Source organism: Pleurodeles waltl, chromosome 4_2 (genome assembly GCF_031143425.1).
Source record: "Pleurodeles waltl isolate 20211129_DDA chromosome 4_2, aPleWal1.hap1.20221129, whole genome shotgun sequence".
NCBI lineage: Eukaryota > Metazoa > Chordata > Amphibia > Caudata > Salamandridae > Pleurodeles > Pleurodeles waltl.
Window position 1 is genome coordinate 250,773,106 of NC_090443.1, and position 15,596 is coordinate 250,788,701.

The following is a 15,596-nucleotide window of genomic DNA, read 5'->3' on the forward strand; positions in this document are numbered from 1 at the left end:
TAGAATGCCCATGTCATGGCTAAAGTAATGTAATTAAAATAAGCAATATTAAGATATTACCTCCTCATTTACTTCCTTATCCCACTACTTACTGTAGGGGATGTATGATGGAACAAGGCAAGCATATATCACGCCTGCCTTTACAACACAGACTCAACAGCGACCGCATCTTTACCATGCATGCCTTTTGCTACGCATGCCTTTACAACAAATTTTGTTGTAAAAACATGTTTGGTGAAGGAATGTGCGTGGTAAATTCTCCCCCGCCCTGCCCCCTTACACATGATACCATGCTCCAACCCACCAAAGCCCTTAAAACTGCCCTTTCCTCCCCCTGAGCCTTAAACCCCCCTCACCCTTAGACCTTAAAGTAACCCTGCCCTGTCCTAAAAACAACCCCGACAGCCCTGACCCCACCCTGAAACCTAAACCCTTCCCTGCCCTCTCCTAAAAGCTACATGACCCCCTGCCCTGAACTCTAGAACCTACCCTGCCCTGACCTAAAAACTACCCGATCCCCCACCCTTCCCTGTACTCTAAAACCAACCCAGACTGTCCGAAAAACTACCCCAACCCCACCCTGAACCCTAAAACCTACACCACCCTGTCCTAAAAAATACCCCACCTCCCCTGCCCTGAACCCTAAAACCTACCCCGCCCTGTCCTTGAAACTGACCGACCCCCCACCCCGCCCTGTACTCTGAAACCTACACCACACTGTCCTAAAAATTACCCCAACACCTCCACCCCCATTCTGAACCCTAAAACCTACCACGCACTATCTTAGAAACCACCCGACTCCCCCACTCTGAACCCTAAAATCTACCCCGCCCTGTCCTAAAAACTACCAAGTGCCTCCATTCTGCACTGAACCCTAAAACCAACCCTGTCCTGTCCTAAAAAGTACCATGACGCTCCACCCCCACCCTGAACCTTAAAACCTACCTTGCCCTGTCCTAAAAACTACTCCAACCCCCTGCCCTGAACCCGAAAACCTACCTTGCCCTGCCCTAAAAACAACCCCATGCCCCTACCCTGAGCCCTAAAATCTACCCATCCTGTCCTACAAACTACCCTGACCCCCGCCCTCACCTTCAACATTAAAACCTACCCGATCCTAAAAACTACCCCGACCAGGCTGCCCCTGTTCCCTATCCTAAAAACAACCTGACCCTTCCGCCCCCACCTCAAACCCTAAAAAATACCCCACCCTGTACCCTAAAACCTACCCCGCCCTGTCCTAAAAACTATACAGACCCACGGCCCCACCCTAAAACCTACCCCAGCCTGTCCTAAAAACTACCCCAACCCCCCAACCCTAAAACCTGCCCTGCCAAGTCCTAAAAACAGCCACTACCTCCCACCCCATCTCCTCTGCCCTACCCCTTACACCTGATATGATAATCCACTCCGCCCAAGCCTTTAAAGCTGCCCCTTCCACCCTCTGCCCTGAGCCCTAAAAGTAATCCTGCCCTGTCCTAAAAACTACCCAACCGTCTGCCCCCGCCCTAAACCCTAAAACCTACTGTGCCCTGTCTTAAAAAAATACCTTTGCCCTGAACGCTAAAACCTACACCACCCTGCCCTAAAAGCTACTCCGACCCCCCACCTTGTACCCTTAAACCTACCCCACACTTTCCTAAAAACTACCCGACCCCCCACTCCATGGAACCCTAAAACCTACCCCCTACTGTCCTAAAAACTACCCCGACCCCACCACCTTGAACCCTAAAAGTTATCCCGCTCTGTCCTAAAAACTACACCGGCCCCCTAGCCCCACCCTGAAACCATAAAATCTACCCCGCCCAGTCCTAAAAACTACCCCAACCCAACTACCTCTGGCTTTAAAACTACCCCAACCCAACCTCCCCCAAAAACCGGCCCCACTTACCTCTCTCTCCTCTCTTCCATTCTGTTTCACCCAGACACCTAGAATGATATCTCTGCCTTTACCACATATATGCGTATTAAAGGCATGCATGGTAAACACATGGATAGTAAACACATTTGTGTGGTAATGGCAGCATGGAAAATTAAACGCTATGCATTGACCACGTTGTAAGTGATATTTCCCACTGTAGGACTTAATGTGCCCATTCACTTCTTCCATTCCACCACTTCCCAAGCTGTTTCTATTGTTTCTACTACCCAGGTGGCGATTCTACCCACAAAGCACCTCCTCCCACCAACAATCCCTGTACATTATGTGTCCTGTTGGTCTGCTGTGAGGACTGTTTGAAAGTTATCTGGGGCAACCTTCTTTTGTCATTTAAGGGTACTAAGGCCCCTTTGCATGGTTTACATACATGTACTCTGATGAGGCATCAAATCGCTTTTTGGCGAGTAGCCCGCTACTCCGGAGCCCAACAGGAATTAGTGGTGGATTAGTACAGGGAAATATGAGTACAATATTAGCATTATTATGAGTTAATTTGAGCAGAGGATATGTGGGTTTGTTAGCTGGATTGACTAGAGTAATGGAGGGATAGAGGAGGGAAGAATCCAGAAGTGTAAATTGGGAGTTTATAGTAATAGGATGAGCCTTGAGATGAGTAAAGGAGAGATGGAGGAGGGAAGAGTCTGTGGAAAGACATTAGGGAGATCATAGTTGGAGGAGGGGTTTTGGATCAGTCAAAGGTGACATAAATGAGGGAGAATTTAGTAAGGTTGTTTGTGAGATCATGGTGGTAAACTGAAGTTTGAGGTGAGCTAGATATGGTAAACGAGGGAAGAACTTAGGCAGGGTTATTTTGGAGATGAAATTAGTAGAACGGTTTTGGAATGAGTCAGAGTGGGGATGGAGGATAGATTGATAGAGGCACAAGGTGATGGGAAGACAGAGTAAAGCTTACGAGAGAGTAAAATTTATATTATTTATTATGTAGTTATTTTTTATGTATATATATTTATTTATGTTTAATTATGTATAATTTTAATTTTATTTATAGATTTAATTTTATTTATTTTTCTCTAGTACAGTAGGACTAGAGTAATAATAAATAGATATTTAAATACATAGTAAGGGAATATATGTGCAAGGAATATAATAATGGGTTTAATAATATGAGAAGAAAAGTAGCATTTTATAAACAAAGACTTTCAAGATTTGTAATATTTTAAGTTAATTAATAAGTGTACTTTTCTAACATTCATTTATTTTTCCTCAATTGAATAGCTTAATGCTTGCTTTTGAATAGTTACGATAACATTTGCTCATTGTGATATAAAAAATAAATCGGGGACTCATAAGTGTTTAATATAACATCTTATTTAGGAGCTATGCAATGATCTATGTACACTTTAAGAATAGAATAATATACACATATACATGTATATGTACGCACACACACACACACACACACACACACACACACACACATATACATATACACACACACATCCACACGCAAATGCACACATACATAGATATCCATATTTAACCATGAGTAAATATACATTTGTTAAACAGGATTAAACTGTATGTGTATAATTTATTATTATTATGAAATAGTAATGATGCAAATTTCTTAAAGAACTATATATATATATATATACATATTCAGATTATAAATATTTATCAACACAAGCATGTGCAGTCCATTGCTGTTGGAATATGGTGGTTGTGAGGAAAGAGCCAACTCTTGAGTAGTCTTCTGAGGGCGAGATAGTTAACTGTGGATCTTATATTTGGTGGTAAGGCAGGGTGCAAATATTGAGCGGAGGTTTCTTTGTTGAACGTATTTGGTTATTTTGTTTCTGATGAAAAGCGGTCCTGGTCCATGTATATCTTTATGGGTGATACAAAGCAGCTTGAAGGTTGATCTTCTGGCAATGGGTAACCAGTGTAGTGCTCTCAAGTCAGAGGAGATGTGGGCTTGTAGCTTTACATGTAATAGTAGCCTGGCAGCTGAGTTCAGAATGTGTTGTCATTTTTTCATAATAGATAGAGATGATCCATGGTAGAGGCCGTTGGCATAATCCAGTTTGGATAGTACAAGAGAGATAGTAGCCTGCACCTTGTGTGAAAATCCGAGGAGGGGGAAGATGCTTCGTAGAGTCTTCAAGGTGATGAAGCTTGATGGTACTAAATTGTTCACTTGGGCATTTATTGTTAACTTGGGGTCCATGGTAAGTCTAAGGTTTTTAACTTCCTTTGATACTTGAGGAGGGGGTCTGAGATCGTTAGGCCAGCAACACAGTGGATCATAATTTTTTCAGTCGCCACATGTGAGTATTTCCATTTTGGAAGCATTCAGTTTGAGATGGGTCCAAGGTAAGCGTTTGCTTAAAGGGGTCAGCTTGGTAATTCCTAAATCGGTTCACCCCATGACTCACTTCAAGAAGAACACTCTGCAGAGGATCATCCATTCAAGTTCAATAGGGGAAGTCTTAACAAAAATTGAGCTGCAGGGTGCTTACCTCCACATTGTGCTAGTTCCCTTCTCCAAATATTTCTCAGGTTCATGGCTGGTTCTATCTGTTGCAATTTAAAGTGTTGGCTTTTGGATTGAAGTCATCATCCGGGATTTCCACATGATTGCTGATTCCTGTTTTAGAATTCATGCATTTTCAGAGAGTAATAGTCCTCAGTGGTCTGAAATATCTGTTGACTTTATCTCCAGTGAGCAGAGGACACAGCCTTGACCATACAGACACTGCAGGACGTTGAGACTCTGGTCAGTTGCATATCTTCTACACTGTTCCAGGTCTCATTCTGCTCCCCGAGTCAAGGTAGAACAAGCTCATCTACAAATATTGTTTTCAAAGCAGGAGAAACCAGCAAGAGAGCGGCTTTGATGAACAAAACATGCTAATTACGGGTCACCTTCCCTGCTACTCTTTATGTTGGCTTTCTTTTCAAGGTATTCCTTGGTTTTGTTCTGTTTCTCATTTTTGGGGATACCTTTGTGTGTCATTCCTTGGGTGCAACTGCACTTGGGACGAGTGGTTACCCACGTTTAATTTTATTGGATTCCTCTATCACTGGGTCACAAGCCTGAGATCTCCATTTCCAGTTTGAGGAAGACTCTCCTCATCTCTGCAGGTACTTACCATCATCACGAATCCAGGATTATGTTTGAACCATCAGTACGGCTTAGGTTCCACCTAATGGAATCAGTTATCACAGCAGGTCAATATCAGGGGCCACACACAGGTGGTGATTCCTATCTTGGCGGGAACCGCCAGAAGACCGTACCGCGGTCGAAAGACCGCGGCGGTCATTCTGAGTTTCCCGCTGGGCGGGCGGGCGACCGCCAGAAGGACGCCCGCCCGCCCAGCGGGAAACCCCTTCCCACGAGGAAGCCGGCTCCGAATGGAGCCGGCGGAGTGGAAAGGGTGCGACGGGTGCAGTTGCACCCGTCACGATTTTCAGTGTCTGCATAGCAGACACTGAAAATCTTTGTGGGGCCCTGTTAGGGGGCCCCTGCAGTGCCCATGCCATTGGCATGGGCGCTGCAGCGGCCCCCAGGGGCCCCAAGACACCCGTTACCGCCAGCCAGGTTCTGGCGGTCAGAACCGCCAGAACCAGGCTGGCGGTAAGGGGGTCGGAATCCCCATGGCGGCGCTGCCTGCAGCGCCGCCATGGAGGATTCCATAGGGCAGCGGAAAACCGGCGGGACACCGCCGGTTTTCCGTTTCTGACCGCGGCGGTACCCATGGATGCACCGCCAGCCTGTTGGCGGTGCATCCGCGGTCCCCTACCCTGGCGGTCTCGGACCGCCAGGGTAGGAATGACCCCCACAGTCTCTAAGTTCTCAGAGCTTATGTTCACCTTTGGGCTTTTTTTATGCAGGGTGTAGGTTTTGACATTTTTCTCCTATCACTACTGCAAGTCCTCCTATTCTTCTGATCATGCAGGGAACTTTTCTCAAGGGGTTGTCTGTCTCCATGCTGAGGTTGCAGTGGTCTGCACTTAAGCTGTTTCATTTCCCTTGGACTGACCTTTCTTCTGTTCGACCTTTAGAATCAACATTGTTAAGAATTGCTAGTCCTTTTTGATCTAAGTTTTATAATCCCTTCTAGCTGTGGATGTATCTTTGGTTTGAGCATAGCTGCAGGAATCTCCTTTTGAACCTCTGAAAATTATATGCTCTAAGCTTTCCGATTTAGTAGCCTCCACCACATCTCATTGTTTTGATGAATTGGGTGCTATTTGAGTCATTTCTCTTTCTGGGACAGTATTGTGATCAGAATGTTCTTTCCCTAGATCTAAAACTACTTCTTGAGTCAATATTGATTATTAGATGAGTCAATAGACTGTTCCAATACCTGGCATCAGTCTTCCAGATTTGTTAATACATCTTGTGGATGTAGTGTGGCCAATGACCAGTCACTTAAGTGGTTCAACTAGTTACAGGGTTTCAGAACTTCTGTATGTTACTTACAGCCCAGTCAAGCACTGAGAGAAACCTATCATCCTTTTGAAAGTAAACCCTTTTTCAGTTAAGTACTACATTTTCCCCATATTGATACCTGAGGGTTTATTTCTCTTTCATTTTCTGAATGAAGGACCGAAGGAGGGCAGTACAAATCTTTTCTTTTGTAAACAGTCTGATCGTGGTCTTGTAGCTGATGAAGGTTTTTTTTTCCTTGAGCATATCTCCTACATCAAGTAGTGGGACAAGGAAGGAAATGAGGAGGCAATGCTCATATTACTTACTGATAGTCTTCATTACTCAGATTCTTCTTTCCTCACCCCAATACTTACGACCCTTCTCCAACCCTAGCTCCTTCATCAGCTTCTACACAAGGGCTTGGGAGGGAATAGGAAGTGTTGAAAGACAGAAAGCACTTTATAGGTACAGTCTCTACATGGGTAGTAGAAACAAAAAAAACAACTTGGGAAGTGGTGGAATTAATTAAGTGAATGGGTACATTCACTCCTACAGTAGGTATTGAGATGAGGAAGGAAAAGTGTAAGTAATTAAAATGACTGATAAGTAATCTGAGAATTTTGTGCACTTCACCACCATACCTTTTACCTCCAGTCACTCTCCTCTTCCTTGTAGCTGCTCTATTTCAAGCAGAAACAGGGGTGAAGGGGGTGTTGCTTTCATTCATACCTGGTTTGTCTTCCCAACACTACACAGGTTGGTCTGGTGACTCAAAGGAACAATGTATCCTCTGCAGGGATATGTGTTTGACCCCATGGTCACTGACTTAAATCCCAGTGGATCCCCTCAATCTTTCATTCTCTTGAGGTTGATAGAATTAGTACTAATGATTCGGGTAACAATGCTTTTTAGTTATTCAGCACCATGATATCCATGTTATATTACAGGGGGCTAAGGGCTTGATTTGCGGGTTGATGATAATGGCACAGCTAGCAAGAAATGACAGCTGTCCCATTTGTCTAGATCTAACATCCCCCATCTCATTTAAAGTTTGGGGGATTGAGAGATATCTGACAGTGCGCTAGGACTGGCTCTGCCATTGGAAAAGCCTTTGCTTGGACCCAACTCCAACAAAAAGGGTGTCAGAACAACAGCAAGCAACACCTCTGATTCCATTCCTGACCACATCATTCCTTTGCAAGTTCACCATGTAAACTAATGCATTTCAGGACAGAAAAATTCAAAAATATCCCCACATTTCGGGATGAACTCACTATTTGTGGGGTACATTAGTATTGTCTTTCCCAACAGAAGGCCACTTTTTTGAAAGTATATTTTTGGGGAAAAGAAGTGACAGCAGGGCAACTATGCGACCACCACATAAGAGACACATGATCACTGTTTTCATTCTTGGCAACAACCCCCCATCATGCAGGCAATGGCAGAGTGTAAGTTTGGTGTTCTTGTTGGTTTTGTAATGTGCTCAAAAGTGTATTCTATTTGAGTACAATGAATGAAGTCAGGCATACCTTTACATACACCTGCTGTGGTGATTAGCTCTATGCAAAACATAATTTAGTTATATATTCTTTGGAAATTGCTTTAAAGATATATATTGTTTTATTTGCATGTACTGCCTGGCCTTGAAATATCATTAGATAATAATATACTCCTACAAGTGTTGTTGAGGTGTTCCGAATCTATGGACTAGTGGGCAGATCTATTAAAGGGTTGCATCGCTTTTGCACCATACAATGGGGTGCAAGAGTGGCACAACCCTTAAAGTGTGATTTATCAATCCTCACAAGGCCACCTTGCCTGGCACTGGGTGGCTTGAGAAACCCAGAGTAATGCAACGCAGCACAAATCACTGTGTTGTGTTACTCCGCCTCCGGGAGGCATTCCTTGAGGGGTGTGGGGGAGTTCCTATGCAACACCCATGGATTTTGACGCATTCCCAGATTTACCTTGAGTGGTAGACCTGATAATGTGCCACAACTGATACATCTCCCCAGGTGAGATGTAAAAAGTAGAACCTGTCTATTGCTTCTTGTTGTTTTCCTCTTTATATCTGTGCTGCAGAATGCAGCACAGATAGAAAGAGGAAAATGCCTCTTGGGATTCTTTTTGTGTAGGACACCAGGCAGCACATTGTGAGCCAGAGCTCGTAAAAAGCAGGAGTGGGCTGTATAATGTGACTTGCGGCACAGCGTGAATTTTTAATAAATGTGCCCCAAGGTGTTTAGAGGATTCATCAACACTGTCCTTGGACGAGGCTTCTCTGCCAACCTTAAAGGGGAATTTAGGTGAATGATGCTAAAAAAAGGTTTCAAAACCAAAGCAGACATTAACAAAGAAAGAAACATTTGGGACTGTGGGTTGCTAGTAATTGTTGGCGATAGAAGAATGGGTAAAGTGTTTTTATTTAGGCATACTAAAAGCTTCTTAACATGTCTTCTTTGCAGGATATCTTATCTGTTGTCCTTGTACACCACTTCAAAGTATAAAATGATTGTTTGCCTAAATCATTTCCATCTTTAGTTCTAGCCAGTGGAATAGAAGGCAGTACATTTTTCAAAAGAGAACATTTCAACCATCACTGCATCACCTTCACGGAATAGGAGCCTGTGCATGTTCACAACCCAGCTGAGTTATACAGCCGGGTAGAGAACATGCAAAGTATGCATGTCTTTTTGGCTAGCCAAACATTGCCGGCCAAAGAGACATGCACACTTTGAGATCACCTAGCCCTCCTCCGCCCTCTCCCTCCAGACCAACCCAGCCCAGCCCCGCTCCACAAGGAAAAATAAAATGATAATAACGTAATGTATGTTATTTTAATTTTCCTTTTTGAAAAACCATTGGGCCGACGCTCCTCTGCCTTAGCAGAGGAGCCGCCCCTACAGCACACATAGGAAGAGCAGAATTCCATTAGTGATTGTTTATGTGTAGGAAGATGTCCTTTCCTGCACATAAACAATCATTAAATAATGATGATTTGCTATTCCAAAGTGTACTGCATTGTGCAGCACACATAGGACTATCAAATGGCCATTATTGAGCATGTGAAGGAAGGGGCACCTTCCTACACATAAAAAATCATTCCCTGCAACACAGGCACCCTTGCACTATGGTTGGTGCTAGGCAGTTAATTTTAGCACCACCACTTGGAAAAACACAGGGGCAAGCCATATATTTTAAATACAGTGCATCTCTGCATTTCTGAAGTGATGGAGTGTGGCACTGCCAGTTTTGGCGCAGTGCTGTGCTGCACCACTTTTAAGTAAATGAGGCCTAAAGTTTTCAACTGTAAATCAACTGCATGCGATAAACTTGAGAGAAACTTTCTCTTGTAATCCAGGAACACAGGACATTCTGATGTTAATATTAGCCAATTTAATAGCCTTCTAAAGTCGGAACACGGACACAAAAGCTTGGAGTGCAATAAAACTAGTAAGTATTCAAACTGGAACACTAATTCCACAGGCACTTGAGCGAATGTATGATTTAGGCCCTTCTAACTGTATCATAGTAAGTTACATCATATTTAGGCTAAGAAAATGTATTTCATTCAATTTCAACTTACAAAAGCTAACACGTGCCCCTAAAGTACGGGGACTGAAGATTTTTCCACTGAAAGTTCTTAGTTGTGCGAAATTCACTTAATGTGCGCAATTATATGTAACCTTCAGAAAAACATACAAAATTATGGGTAATTGCAAAAAATGAAAAATTGAAATTTGGCCCTGTATTTTAGCGGGAAATTCCTCTTCTCGTCCCTTTTGGGCACGAGAACACATTTGGCACTAAAAAATGCTGAAACACAATCAGCAGGTGCACGAGTTCTAGTCGTTTGTGTTGTTCCTCTGTGCTCTTGCTAAAGCTTTACTACAAATGGTGCATGATTACGTGAAGGCATAATAGTGTAAATTTGGGGATTTCTTGTAACACGCATAACACGAAATGACTGGAAACGCTTGAGGTTATGCTGCATATCAGAAATTTCGATCAGGCTTTGTTCTTAGACTCTGTTCATGGGTATGAGTAAAATGTATGTTCCTCTTTACTGTGTAATGGGATCGACATCATTCTCGCATAGCTTGAAGAGAAGGGATTGGTCTGTCTTCTGTACTGATGGAGTTAATGGAAGAATAGTCCAAATGACGCAACTGTCTGTGTAGGACAGACTTTCATCCAAGAGGCACATTCCTACCATTTTGGATATGCCAAGAACTAATCCATTCCTGGCAACACCCTGGCATCTGATCAGGAGATTCTTCCAAAATGTCCATAAGCACTCTCTTAGGATATGTCATCTTTTCATTTTTCTGTCATAACCCAGTTCAGTAATCTAGTATCAAAGCTTGTCCTCCGTGAAAGAAACACAGTGGAGGGAGAATGCAAATGTGGGAAAGGAGAATGAACAGAAAGGTTCGAGTTGAAAGGTTACTGTCACTTCCATGTGGAGTCTGTATCCCAAGTCTCGTGGTATCAAGAGAATCAGGTGCAAACGTATGCAGCACAGAAGATAAGCAAAATGATACATTGTTCATAAGATCAAATGATATTGCATTACTATAACGCTCCACTGCACTATCTTTCCTCTTTTTTCATTTTTTATTAGAATTGAATATGATCATAATAAATTTACAGACATCGTTACAGACACCGTTGATTAAAAAAAAAACAAAGGACGAGCGAAAACATCATGAAAACATTACAGGTGACTCAGAATACAAAAAGAAACCATACAACTATCGATTCTGCCTCCTACCAACAATCAAACATTATAGCGCAGATATATTTAAGACGTGCATAGCCCTTTCTGCCCTTCTCTGTCAGAACAGCGATTCGAGTTCGAATTACTGACTGAGGAGTCCCCGCCGCTCGGATACCGTGCAATGAACCACATTAGTGCAGGATCTAGCAATATAGAGACGGGCAGCGATAATTGCAATAGAGACTATCGCAAGTGACCTGCGACTAACATCGCGTTTATTTGTCTGCATGATTTGTTTAGCAGATATCTGGAGATTGCATCCCAGATGGCTAGAAAGGAACCGACCCACACTGACGCAGAACGTTTTCCACATGGGGCATCCTGGAAATATATGGTTAAAGTCTGCAGCATAAAGACCTTATTTTGGACAATTGACTTTTTATGAACATCGACCATGGCCCACTTACAGGTTCTAACCAGCGTATAGTATAGCATGCAAATAGTTTAGGCTGTTAAAGTTTAAGACTAACTGAGAAGACCGAACGATTAATAGTATCTCAGCCTTCAGCAATGTCTTCTGGATGAATGGCCGATTCGAGCCTACTGCTCCATTTAGTGCAATACAGACATGTCAGGATATCTAAATCATTAGAATCTTTAGAAGCATGCTTACCTAGGAGATTATGCACAGAGAAAACATACACACCTAAAGGCATTTGAATTAAGACGGTTGATCTAATAGGCTTTGTAAAGGAGAGAAAGTACATACCCCTTGTATACAGTAGAATTTCCCAACAGTCTTCAAACCAAGGCTCATATTTATACTTTTTTTGCGCCGCATTTGTGTAATTTTTCGACGCGAAAGCGGCGTAAACTTACAAAATATAACTATATTTTGTAAATTTGCGCCGTTTTTGCGTCAAACAATGACACAAATGCGCCGCAAAAAGGTATAACTATGGGCCCAAGACTGTACCAAGACAACCACCGAATCATGGAAAACAGATCGGAGGTTAGGATTAGCCCATTGCGGGGTGTGTGAGTGGGTAGGTGGAACAGAATATGTAGCTCAAATCGTGCACCATACTCTATAGATATCATTAGTTATCTTCAATCGTACTTGTTTGAAATAATGCGGCCCGTATTTATACTCCGTTTGCGCCGAATTAGCGTCGTTTTTTTCGACGCAAATTCGGCGCAAAACTAACGCCATATTTATACTTTGGCGTTAGACGCGTCTAGCGCCAAAGTATGGGCAAATAGCGTCATTTTTTTGCGTGAACGCCTTCCTTGCGTTAATGAGATGCAAGGAAGGCGTTCCCGTCTAAAAAAATGACGGCGACGCAAATGCGTCGTATTTATACTCCCGGGCAAAAATCACGCCCGGGAGTGGGCGGGGCAAAAAACCCCGCATTTGCGCCACTTTTTAACGCCTGGGTCAGGGTAGGCGTTAAGGGGGCTGTGGGCTCAAAATGAGCCCACAGGTGCCCTCCCATGCCCCCAGGGACCCCCCCTGCCACCCTTGCCCACCCCAGGAGGACACCCAAGGATGGAGGGACCCATCCCAGGGACATTCAGGTAAGTTCAGGTAAGTATATATATATTTTTTTTTTAATTTCTTTTGGTGGCATAGGGGGGCCTTATTTGTGCCCCCCTACATGCCACTATGCCCAATGACCATGCCCAGGGGACATAAGTCCCCTGGGCATGGCCATTGGGCAAGGGGGCATGACTCCTGTCTTTACTAAGACAGGAGTCATTTAAATGGCGTCTGGGCGTCAAAAAAATGGCGCAAATCGGGTTGAGGCGATTTTTTTGCCTCAACCTGACTTGCCCCATTTTAAGACGCCCTAACGCCATTTTCCCCCTGCGCCGGCGCTGCCTGGTCTACGTGTTTTTTTTCCACGCACACCAGGCAGCGCCGGTCTGCTAGCGCCGGCTAACGCCATTCCATAAATACGGCGCCCGCATGGCGCTTCAGAATGGCGTTAGACGGCGCTAAATTTTTTTACTCTAAACTGCGTTAGCGCAGTTTAGCGTCAAAAAGTATAAATATGGGCCTTTGTGTCTGAGCCTCTACAAAGAAAAAACCTGATGTCGGGCCCGGAGCTAGATAATATCCCAGAGCATACGAATCCGGATTATGATTGGTGAGCAGATTCCTGATGTAGACACGAAAAGCTGTCTAAAAATAGAGCTTGAAATCCAAACGTTGGAATCAACTCAGATTGAAGGAGAGTTTCATAAGTTAAGGCATGTAGCTCGTCTAGCTTTCCCATAGCCACAAATAAAGCAAGTAACTGGTGTCCGCAAATCGCCTAAAAAACGAATCAGGAACACCTAGCGGGATTTCATGAAAGACAGAGAAATTTCGAGAGAATATTCGTTTTAACGATATTACATTGTCTATTATGCTTATAGGAAGGCGATTCCAAGACCGACTCTTAGCTATAGATGACTGTTGAAGGAGCTTGTAGTTCATTTGCAAGATGCAGTCTACTCTAGCATAGACCTTAACCCCAAGTTAGGTAGCCACAGAAACAATCGCAGGAATTGGGTTTTCTGCTTGAAAATTAAGTATTAGGGGCCTTATTTATACTTTTTGGTGCAAAACTGCACTAAGGCAGTTTTGCCCCAAAATGTTTTGCACCGGCTTGCACCATTTTTTAGCACCAGCTGGGCACCATATTTATGGAATGGTGCAAGCCGGTGCAAAGGGTAGGCTAGCTTAAAAAATAATGACGTTAGGCAGTTTTGAGTCAAAATAAATGATTCTGACCAGATTAACATAATTTTTTGACGCTAAGGGGCATATTTATACTCTGTTTGCACTGAATTAGCGTCATTTTTTTAAACTCTAATTCAGTGCAAAACTAACTCCATATTTATACTTTGGTGCTAGACCCGTCTAGCACCAGATTTATGGAGTTAAAGTCATTTTTTGGAAGTGGAAACCTACCTTGCCTTAATGAGATGCAAGGTAGGCGTTCCTGTGCAAAAAAATGACTCCATGGCCTTAACACCATATTTATACTCCCATGTTAAAATGGTGCAAGGGAGGGAGGAGGGGTCAAAAAATGGGGCAAAGCTTGCTTTGCCCCATTTTTTAAGACCTGGGTCAGGGCAGGTGTTAGGGGACCTGTGGCCCTATTTCCATGGTGGAACACCATGGAATAAGCCCAGAGGTGCCCTCCCTAGGCCCTAGGGGCACCCCCACCCACACTAGAGTGACTGCGAGGATGGGGGACCCCATCCCAGGTAAGTACAGGTAAGTGCATTTTATTTTTGAAAGTGCCATAGGGGGCCCTCAAATGGGCCCCCATACATGGCACCGGGTGCAATGGCCATGCCCAGGGGAACCCTGTCCTCTGTGCTGGCCACTGGGGTGGTGGGCATGACTCCTGCCTTTTCTAAGGCAGGAGTCATGTGGCATGGTAGTTTTAGCACCATAAAATGACGCTAATCTCGTTAGAGTCCTTTTTTTTTACTCTAACCTGCCTAAAGCAATTGTTTGGTGCTAAACCCTCTTCTTCCATACTGCCAGCCCCACCCGACTAAAGTCATTTTTTAAAACTCTAGCTTACCATTTGCACCGGCTTGCACCATTCCATAAATATGGTGCCCGGCTGGTGCACAGAAATGGTGCAAGCCGGTGCTAAACTTTTTGGTGCAAAACTGAGTTAGTGCAGTTTTGCAGCAAAAAGTATAAATAAGGGCCAATATTTTGTAAGTTTGCGCTACTTTTGTGTCATAAAATGATGTTAATGCGGTGCAAAAAAAGTTTAAATCAGGGCCTTGGTGCTAGATGGGTCTAGCACGAAAGTATAAATATGGAGTTAGTTTTGCACCGAATTAGAGTAAAAAAAAAATGACACTAATTTGGTGCAAACAGAGTATAAATATGCTGCAGAGTATAAATATGACCCTAAATTTGGCGTTAAGGCCATAGAGTGATTTTTTGCACGGGAACGCCTACCTTGCATCTCATTAAGGCAAAGTAGGTCTCCACTTTCAAAAAATTACTTTAACTCCATAAATTTGGTGCTAGATGGGTCTAGCACCAAAGTATAAATATGGAGTTAGTTTTGCACCGAATTAGAGTAAAAAAAAATGACACTAATTCGGTGCAAACAGAGTATAAATATGCCCCTAGATGTGTTTTCGTAAGATTGACCTTAAAGCTAGAAACAGCCTCGAACTTCCTGGTCTCAATTGATACTTGGCGGATAGCTTGGGCAGGGTTTGATGAGTATATTGTGACATCCTCATCGTATGCACTAATTTTCATTTAGCCAAATTTTATACAACAGGTTGGATCTGATCATTGGGAATGAGTAACCCTAAATATGGCTTCATTATAAAGAGTGAATAACAGAAGGGGATAACTGGCTATCCTGATGTGTACCTCTGCATATGCTAAACAATGTAAAACTATAGCCATCCAAAACCACCCTTCCCTTTGTGCTTCTATAGAGTCTCCAAACTCTAGATAGAAGTCTACCACCGAATCCCACTGCACGCATGGTTGGTCTCCTCCATGT